General features: G+C 58.3%; 3 non-coding genes across 3 annotated transcripts in view; all 3 read left to right on the plus strand.

The window, feature by feature from the left end:
* The first annotated feature begins 5,624 nt into the window (after positions 1-5,624).
* LOC148345392 (18S ribosomal RNA) lies at positions 5,625-7,611 on the plus strand. Its single transcript, XR_015848622.1, has one exon. It is a non-coding gene; the product is annotated as an 18S ribosomal RNA (ribosomal RNA).
* A 1,342-nt stretch (positions 7,612-8,953) lies between these two features.
* Positions 8,954-9,107, plus strand: LOC148345393 (5.8S ribosomal RNA). Its single transcript, XR_015848616.1, has one exon. It is a non-coding gene; the product is annotated as a 5.8S ribosomal RNA (ribosomal RNA).
* A 564-nt stretch (positions 9,108-9,671) lies between these two features.
* LOC148345394 (28S ribosomal RNA) overlaps positions 9,672-10,000 on the plus strand; it is a 4,529-nt gene continuing 4,200 nt past the window's right edge. The window contains exon 1 of the ribosomal RNA XR_015848625.1: positions 9,672-10,000. This exon is cut by the window's right edge and continues 4,200 nt beyond it. This is a non-coding gene — a ribosomal RNA (28S ribosomal RNA).

A 10,000-nucleotide genomic window follows, 5' to 3' on the forward strand; every position in this document is an offset into this window, starting at 1 on the left:
AACACCGGCGCGGATTTCAGCCACTAGTGGCGGGCACAAGTCCCCCAACACTAGCCCGGGATTCAGCCACTAGTGGCGGGCACGATTCCCCAAACACCGGTCCGATAATACGCGCGCATATCCCCAAACACCGGCCCGATAATACGCGCACAATTCCCCAAACACCGGCGCGGATTTCAGCCACTAGTGGCGGGCACAAGTCCCCCAACACTAGCCAAGTTCTCAGCCACTAGTGGCGGGCACAATTCCCCAAACACCGGTCCGATAATACGCGCGCATATCCCCAAACACCGGCCCGATAATACGCGCACAATTCCCCAAACACCGGCGCGGATTTCAGCCACTAGTGGCGGGCACAAGTCCCCCAACACTAGCCCGGGATTCAGCCACTAGTGGCGGGCACAATTCCCCAAACACCGGTCCGATAATACGCGCGCATATCCCCAAACACCGGCCCGATAATACGCGCACAATTCCCCAAACACCGGCGCGGATTTCAGCCACTATTGGCGGGCACAAGTCCCCCAACACTAGCCCGGGATTCAGCCACTAGTGGCGGGCACGATTCCCCAAACACCGGTCCGATAATACGCGCGCATATCCCCAAACACCGGCCCGATAATACGCGCACAATTCCCCAAACACCGGCCCGGATTTCAGCCACTAGTGGCGGGCACAAGTCCCCCAACACTAGCCAAGTTCTCAGCCACTAGTGGCGGGCACGATTCCCCAAACACCGGTCCGATAATACGCGCGCATATCCCCAAACACCGGCCCGATAATACGCGCACAATTCCCCAAACACCGGCCCGGATTTCAGCCACTAGTGGCGGGCACAAGTCCCCAAACACTAGCCAAGTTCTCAGCCACTAGTGGCGGGCACAATTCCCCAAACACCGGTCCGATAATACGCGCGCATATCCCCAAACACCGGCCCGATAATACGCGCACAATTCCCCAAACACCGGCCCGATAATACGCGCGCAATTCCCCAAACACCGGCCCGATAATACGCGCGCAATTCCCCAAACACCGGCCCGATAATACGCGCACATTTCCCCAAACACCGGCGCGGATTTCAGCCACTATTGGCGGGCACAAGTCCCCCAACACTAGCCCGGGATTCAGCCACTATTGGCGGGCACAAGTCCCCCAACACTAGCCCGGGATTCAGCCACTAGTGGCGGGCACGATTCCCCAAACACCGGCCCGGCGCTGAGTTTATGGCCTCCGAAAGGCCCATACATTCAGACGGGTCCATGTATTTTCAGTTTTCCGTAGCAGGTGTGATTGTTTGTTTAATTAGGTAGTTTGTGTTGGTGACGGTGTTCCTAACTGTGGTGGCTTGTTTGTAGAATGTGGGGCCCTGCGTTTGTGTTATGTTGATTTCTGGTAATTTACTTTTTACTAAGTAGTCTTTCAGGTTTTTGTTTCTTTTAAAGGCTGAGATGATTTTGTAATCTTGGATTATGCTTGTGTTCTGTAGTGTCTGATTTATATTTTGTCCATTCATTCAGACGGGTCCATGTATTTTCAGCGACAGCCGCAGTACCGCCAAAATCCATGCAGCGGCGCTGGATTTATGGCCTCCGAAAGGCCCATTCATTCAGACGGGTCCATGTATTTTCAGCGACAGCCGCAGTACCGCCAAAATCCATGCAGAGGCGCTGAGTTTATGGCCTCCGAAAGGCCCATTCATTCAGACGGGTCCATGTATTTTCAGCGACAGCAGCAGTACCGCCAAAATCCATGCAGCGGCGCTGTATTTATGGCCTCCGAAAGGCCCATTCATTACCAACGGGGCTGCAGTAGCATCCCGCGGCCACGCAGGGGCAGATATTGTGAGGGAATTACATGGTAGTGGACGGAGCGCCCATGCATTTCCAATGGGAGTGCAGTACCTCAAAAATCCGCTCCAAGCCACCGAACTTGAGGGCCCGACGTTCCCTCAACACTAGCCCAGTGCAATCGACATTTCGTTCTGTGTACATTGTTACACAGAATGACAATACAAGGGAATTATTATTATTATTATTATTATTATGTATTCAGCCACTAGTGGCGGGCACAATACCCCAAACACTGGCCCGGCGCTGGCTGAGTTTATGGCCTCCGAAAGGCCCATACATTCAGACGGGTCCATGTATTTTCAGTTTTCCGTAGCAGGTGTGATTGTTTGTTTAATTAGGTAGTTTGTGTGGGTGACGGTGTTCCTAACTGTGGTGGCTTGTTTGTAGAATGTGGGGCCCTGCGTTTGTGTTATGTTGATTTCTGGTAATTTACTTTTTACTAAGTAGTCTTTCAGGTTTTTGTTTCTTTTAAAGGCTGAGATGATTTTGTAATCTTGGATTATGCTTGTGTTCTGTAGTGTCTGATTTATATTTTGTCCATTCATTCAGACGGGTCCATGTATTTTCAGCGACAGCCGCAGTACCGCCAAAATCCATGCAGCGGCGCTGAGTTTATGGCCTCCGAAAGGCCCATTCATTCAGACGGGTCCATGTATTTTCAGCGACAGCCGCAGTACCGCCAAAATCCATGCAGCGGCGCTGGGTTTATGGAATCCGAAAGGCCCATTCATTCAGACGGGTCCATGTATTTTCAACGACAGCCGCAGTACCGCCAAAATCCATGCAGCGGCGCTGGATTTATGGCCTCCGAAAGGCCCATTCATTCCCAACGGGGCAGCAGTAGCATCGCGCGGCCACGCGGGGGCAGATATTGTGAGGGAATTACATTGTAGTGGACGGAGCGCCCATGCATTTCCAATGGGAGTGCAGTACCTCAAAAATCCGCTCCAAGCCACCGAACTTGAGGGCCCGACGTTCCCTCAACACTAGCCCAGTGCAATCGACATTTCGTTCTGTGTACATTGTTACACAGAATGACAATACAAGGGAATTATTATTATTATTATTATTATTATGTATTCAGCCACTAGTGGCGGGCACAATACCCCAAACACTGGCCCGGCGCTGGCTGAGTTTATGGCCTCCGAAAGGCCCATACATTCAGACGGGTCCATGTATTTTCAGTTTTCCGTAGCAGGTGTGATTGTTTGTTTAATTAGGTAGTTTGTGTGGGTGACGGTGTTCCTAACTGTGGTGGCTTGTTTGTAGAATGTGGGGCCCTGCGTTTGTGTTATGTTGATTTCTGGTAATTTACTTTTTACTAAGTAGTCTTTCAGGTTTTTGTTTCTTTTAAAGGCTGAGATGATTTTGTAATCTTGGATTATGCTTGTGTTCTGTAGTGTCTGATTTATATTTTGTCCATTCATTCAGACGGGTCCATGTATTTTCAGCGACAGCCGCAGTACCGCCAAAATCCATGCAGCGGCGCTGGATTTATGGCCTCCGAAAGGCCCATTCATTCAGACGGGTCCATGTATTTTCAGCGACAGCCGCAGTACCGCCAAAATCCATGCAGAGGCGCTGAGTTTATGGCCTCCGAAAGGCCCATTCATTCAGACGGGTCCATGTATTTTCAGCGACAGCAGCAGTACCGCCAAAATCCATGCAGCGGCGCTGTATTTATGGCCTCCGAAAGGCCCATTCATTACCAACGGGGCTGCAGTAGCATCCCGCGGCCACGCAGGGGCAGATATTGTGAGGGAATTACATGGTAGTGGACGGAGCGCCCATGCATTTCCAATGGGAGTGCAGTACCTCAAAAATCCGCTCCAAGCCACCGAACTTGAGGGCCCGACGTTCCCTCAACACTAGCCCAGTGCAATCGACATTTCGTTCTGTGTACATTGTTACACAGAATGACAATACAAGGGAATTATTATTATTATTATTATTATTATGTATTCAGCCACTAGTGGCGGGCACAATACCCCAAACACTGGCCCGGCGCTGGCTGAGTTTATGGCCTCCGAAAGGCCCATACATTCAGACGGGTCCATGTATTTTCAGTTTTCCGTAGCAGGTGTGATTGTTTGTTTAATTAGGTAGTTTGTGTGGGTGACGGTGTTCCTAACTGTGGTGGCTTGTTTGTAGAATGTGGGGCCCTGCGTTTGTGTTATGTTGATTTCTGGTAATTTACTTTTTACTAAGTAGTCTTTCAGGTTTTTGTTTCTTTTAAAGGCTGAGATGATTTTGTAATCTTGGATTATGCTTGTGTTCTGTAGTGTCTGATTTATATTTTGTCCATTCATTCAGACGGGTCCATGTATTTTCAGCGACAGCCGCAGTACCGCCAAAATCCATGCAGCGGCGCTGAGTTTATGGCCTCCGAAAGGCCCATTCATTCAGACGGGTCCATGTATTTTCAGCGACAGCCGCAGTACCGCCAAAATCCATGCAGCGGCGCTGGGTTTATGGAATCCGAAAGGCCCATTCATTCAGACGGGTCCATGTATTTTCAACGACAGCCGCAGTACCGCCAAAATCCATGCAGCGGCGCTGTATTTATGGCCTCCGAAAGGCCCATTCATTCCCAACGGGGCAGCAGTAGCATCGCGCGGCCACGCGGGGGCAGATATTGTGAGGGAATTACATTGTAGTGGACGGAGCGCCCATGTATTCCTATGGCCAATGCATTTCCAATGGGAGTGCAGTACCTCAAAAATCCGCTAGAGGGCCCCGAACTTGAGGGCCCGGCGTTCCCTCAAGTGCCGATTTTATACCCCCTTCTCCAGCCGACAGCCAGAATTATATTAGGGACTCGCAATTTTGAGAGGTGAGCACCAGGGCTAATCAGCGGCCACCCGTGACCATTGAGTCCGACAGAGCAGAGGCTAGGGGCGGCCTCGCATCTCGCAATTACCGAGGGAAGATGCCGGTTCTCGAAAAATTTCTAAGTTTTTCAAATTTTAAAGTATTGAAGTATTTAGGGCGCTTCCCGCGGCCCTGGCTTTTGCATGTACCCCTCTAAGCTCCGGTTCTCGAAAAATGTCTAAGTTTTTCAAACTTTAAAGTATTGAAGCCGGACTTCCGCGGAGGCTGACAGGGGGCCTCCATCGAAGCACCCTTCACCCCCGGGTGAGCCGGCGTCGGCCCACGGGCCTGCCGGTTCCCCAACTGAGCGATTGGCACACGAGACCCGCCTCGGAGGGCCCACGTCGGCCGGCGCAAGCCGGTGTTCGGGCGTGCGGCTCCTCCGGCTTTGCGGGTCAAGCTCCAGCGCCGAGGATACTAGGCAAACGTTGGGCCCCCCCGAGCCGAGTGGATACCCGCCTCAGAAAGAGCTGGGGCGGTACGTACGGACGGCCTCACTAAGAGGGAACGGAAGCTACTAAAGCACACGTATAACTGTCCGATGTGCGAACGAAAGTGAGGCCGGACGAATCCGATACGAGTTACGAGTGAGGCGGGATCCACGGCTGGCACTCGCGGGGCCCTCTTGCGAAACCATGCCTCGGCGTGAACCTTTTGGCGGCAGAACCAAGACGAACCGAGGTCGAGCTTCCGTCTCGAGCCACACCCAGACGTCCGACCGTCGCGGAGCCCGACGCCACGCGTGCTAGGGCTCCGCGCGAAACATCGTTTCACGACACCCGCTCGTCAGCCCGTCCGAACGTATACGAGTGTCGCGCGGCCCCCCGGGCCCGGCTGTAGCCACAGCCTCGTCCCGGACCAGGGCCGCACCGCCACCAGCAGCGCCCCCCCGGCGGCAGACGCACTCTGGTTGATCCTGCCAGTAGCATATGCTTGTTTTCAAGATTAAGCCATGCATGTCTAAGTACGAATGGCCAGTACAGTGAAACTGCGAACGGCTCATTAAATCAGTTATGGTTCCTTTGATCGCTCCACCGTTACTTGGATAACTGTGGCAAATCCAGAGCTAATACATGCAAACGAGCGCCGACTCGCGGGCGGGGCTCCGGCCTCGCCCCGGGGACGCGTGCATTTATCAGACACAAAAACCCACGCGGTGTCCGGCGGGCGGGGGCTCAGCCGTCGCGCGCGTCCCCCGCGTCCGGCCTCCGCCTCTCCGGGCGGGGGCGTAAGCGGCGCGGGCGGCTCCGCGCGCGCCGGTCCTCGTTCCGCCGGCCCGGCCCCCCCTTTGTGTTGACTCAGGATAACCTCGTGCCGATCGCTCGCCCACCCGAGGCGGCGACGACTCATTCGAATGTCTGCCCTATCAACTTTCGATGGTAGACTCTGCGCCTACCATGGTGACCACGGGTAACGGGGAATCAGGGTTCGATTCCGGAGAGGGAGCATGAGAAACGGCTACCACATCCAAGGAAGGCAGCAGGCGCGCAAATTACCCACTCCCGACACGGGGAGGTAGTGACGAAAAATAACAATACGGGACTCGTTCGAGTCTCCGTAATTGGAATGAGCCGAACACAAACCCATCGGCCAGCATCCATTGGAGGGCAAGTCTGGTGCCAGCAGCCGCGGTAATTCCAGCTCCAATAGCGTATTTTAAAGTTGCTGCAGTTAAAAAGCTCCTAGTTGGACCCCGGGACGCGAGCTGACGGTCCGCCGCGAGGCGTGCATCCGTCTGTCCCAGCCCCTGCCTCTCGGCAAAAGCCCCCGTGATGCCCTTCGCTGGGTGTCACTCGCGGGGCCCGAAGCGTTTACTTTGAGGAAATTAGAGTGTTCAAAGCAGGCCACACGGCCGCCCCTGCATATCGCAGCTGGGAATAATGGAATAGGACTCCGGTTCTATTTTGTGGGTTGTCATGAACTGGGGCCATGATTAAGAGGGACGGCCGGGGGCATTCGTACTGCGCCGCTAGAGGTGAAATTCTTGGACCGGCGCAAGACGGACGAGAGCGAAAGCATTTGCCAAGAATGTTTTCATTAATCAAGAACGAAAGTCGGAGGTTCGAAGACGATCAGATACCGTCCTAGTTCCGACCATAAACGATGCCGACTCGCGATCCGGCGGCGTTATTCCCATGACCCGCCGAGCAGCACCCGGGAAACCGACCAAGTGTCTGGGTTCCGGGGGGAGTATTGTTGCAAAGCTGAAACTTAAAGGAATTGACGGAAGGGCACCACCAGGAGTGGAGCATGCGGCTTAATTTGACTCAACACGGGAAACCTCACCCGGCCCGGACACGGAAAGGATTGACAGATTGAAGGCTCTTTCTCGATACCGTGGGTGGTGGTGCATGGCCGTTCGTAGTTGGTGGAGCGATTTGTCTGGTTAATTCCGATAACGAACGAGACTCAAACATACTAAATAGTACCGCGGCCCCCCGCGCGGTCGGCGGCAGAAAACTTCTTAGAGGGACAAGTGGCTCTCAGCCACACGAGAATGAGCAATAACAGGTCTGTGATGCCCTTAGATGTCCGGGGCTGCACGCGCGCCACACTGAGCGTATAAGCGCGTCGTCTATCCCCGCGCCGGCAGGCGCGGGTAATCCTATGAACCCCGCTCGTGACAGGGCCTGGGGATTGCAATTATTTCCCACCAACGAGGAATTCCCAGTAAGCGCGGGTCATTAGCCTGCGTTGATTAAGTCCCTGCCCTTTGTACACACCGCCCGTCGCTACTACCGATCGGATGGCTTAGTGAGGTCCTCGGATAGTCCCCGCCGGGGCCGGCCCCGGCTCCGGCGGTGTGCCAGAAGACGGTCGAACTTGACTATCTAGAGGAAGTAAAAGTCGTAACAAGGTTTCTGTAGGTGAACCTGCAGAAGGATCATTAACGTACGAGCGGCAGCAGATCCGCCTCGGTACACCCCCGACGAGCCAGACGCCGAGGGCGGCGGGTCGTCGCAGGCGGAGGAAGAGGGTAGACCGGGACGGGACGGGACGGGGGGCGCGGCGCGGGTCACTCCCGGGCCGCGCGTCGGAGCGAGTTCGGCGGGCGCCACGCGGCGCGGCGCGACGCGAGAAAAGGCGGCGGGCGATGTCGCGCTACCTCCGTGCGAGCGGGGTAGCGCGCTCGTCCGACGACCCCAGTAGCGCGGCGCGGCGCGACGACAGGCGACCGCCAGCGACGGGCGAAAGGCGGCGGCCGTGCGCGGGACCCCCGTAACCGGGGAATCCCCCTATGCCGACGACCCTAGCTCGGCGCGGTTCTCGCGCTTCCGGCGCGCGCTTCCTGGGCGGCACTCGCCTCGACGACCTCCCGTCCTTTAAAGGTAACGGTTCGGGCCGGCGCCCCGGCGTCCGTCCGCCCGTCGGTGTCGCGTGTCCGTGCGGCGCGGGGCTGCTCTCGGCGAGGGTCGCCGAGCAAGCGGATCCCCGCACGGATCACAACGGCCGTATGGCGGCGGCGTCGGGACGCCCGCCCGAGACGAAGGTTCAGGGCGACGAAACGGTGCTCCCACCGGCTACCTTTTTCCCCGGCCAAACGCGTCCGTCGGCCGGAGCCCTCGAGGGGCCGCGTAGCGCGCGCGTGGGCCGGCCCCCGGACACCGGAGTCCCTCCCGGGGCTCCGGACACCGGGGGTTCGGTTCCGCGCGGTCCGCCGCGGTCTCCTCTGTCCATCCATAGTCCGGGCAGGCCGCGGCCGGGTCGGGGGCCAGTCCCCCCTCGGTGTCAGCGCGGTCGCGCCGCCCTTGTAAACCAAACCCACTCGCTGACGGGTAGCAACACCCAAAGCGTCGCTTCGCGGCGCGGCGGGGCTTCCAAGTCGGATGGCCTTCCGGGGTCCGGGTAGGAGACGCCGGGGGCCGGCCTCAGCGCCGAGCCCCCGACCTACCCGGCGAGTCCGGTCGCCGAGTCGTGTCAGGCCCGAGCGGGAGACGCCGGGCGCCGGCCTCAGCGCCGAGCGCCCGACCTACCCGGGCCGACGCACGTCTCGGGCGCCGTCGCGGCCCCGAGCGGGAGACGCCGGGCGCCGGCCTCAGCGCCGCGCGCCCGACCCGCTCGGCTCGTCGCGGCGTCGCGCGTATCGCGCCCGTCGGTAACCGCGCCGCGGGTTAGGGGCTCGCTCGCGGGAGCGACCGAACGGCACCCGCGGCGCGTTCGTCTCCGGTACAAACCCTGTCGTGAATTTGTCTCCGATCGTCCCGGGCGGACGTAAAAGGGCCCAAACGTACGACTCTTAGCGGTGGATCACTCGGCTCGTGCGTCGATGAAGAACGCAGCTAGCTGCGAGAACTAATGTGATTTGCAGGACACATTGATCATCGACACTTTGAACGCACATTGCGGCCCCGGTTTTACCCCGGGGCCACGCCTGTCTGAGCGGCGCTTTCCAATCGATCGGACGCGGGCCGGGCCCTCCGCGACATTCCGCCGGTCCGTCCGGCGGGTGGCGCGAGAACCCGGTCCGCGCGGGCGAGGCTCGGGCCCTCCGCGACATTCCGCCGGTCCGCCCGGCGGGTGGCGCGCGACCCGTGTCCCCGCCCACTCCGCGGCTGGGGTTTCGCAGGGACCCCCGTCCCTTCGTACCCTCAAATACAGACTCGGGCGGCGCTCCGTGTCCGTCCGCCCGTCGGTGTCGCGCGTCCGCGCGTCCGGAGGTGCTTCTCGGCTGCCGGTGAGTACGGCTGGTACTTAGCATACCGAGAAGGTGCTCCGCGCGCGCGGCTCCGCGCGGCGGCCCGTATGGCGGCGGCGCTCGGCGCCCTCCTCAGGTAAAGGTCCCGGTCGGCGCCTCGGCGTCCGTCCGCCCGTCGGTGTCGCGTGTCCGTGCGGCGCGGGGCTGCTCTCGGCGAGGGTCGCCGAGCAAGCGGATCCCCGCACGGATCACAACGGCCGTATGGCGGCGGCGCCGGTCCCGGCGCCGGCCCCGACCGCACAGCTCTACGCGCACGCCCTCAGATCAGACGAGACGACCCGCTGAATTTAAGCATATTACTAAGCGGAGGAAAAGAAACTAACCAGGATTCCCTCAGTAGCGGCGAGCGAAGAGGGAAAAGCCCAGCGCCGAATCCCCGCCCTGCGGTAGGGCGAGGGAAATGTGGCGTACGGAAGGCCGCTTTAGCCCGGCGCCGCTCGGGGGCCCGAGTCCTTCTGATAGAGGCTCAGCCCAGGGACGGTGTGAGGCCGGTAGCGGCCCCCGGCTCGCCGGGGCGAGGCCTTCTCGGAGTCGGGTTGCTTGTGAATGCAGCCCAAAGCGGGTGGTAAACTCCATCTAAGGC

This window comes from Urocampus carinirostris, unplaced genomic scaffold (genome assembly GCF_059441175.1).
Source record: "Urocampus carinirostris isolate Australia breed hairy pipefish unplaced genomic scaffold, RoL_Ucar_1.0 HiC_scaffold_48, whole genome shotgun sequence".
In the NCBI taxonomy this organism is placed as follows: Eukaryota; Metazoa; Chordata; class Actinopteri; order Syngnathiformes; family Syngnathidae; genus Urocampus; species Urocampus carinirostris.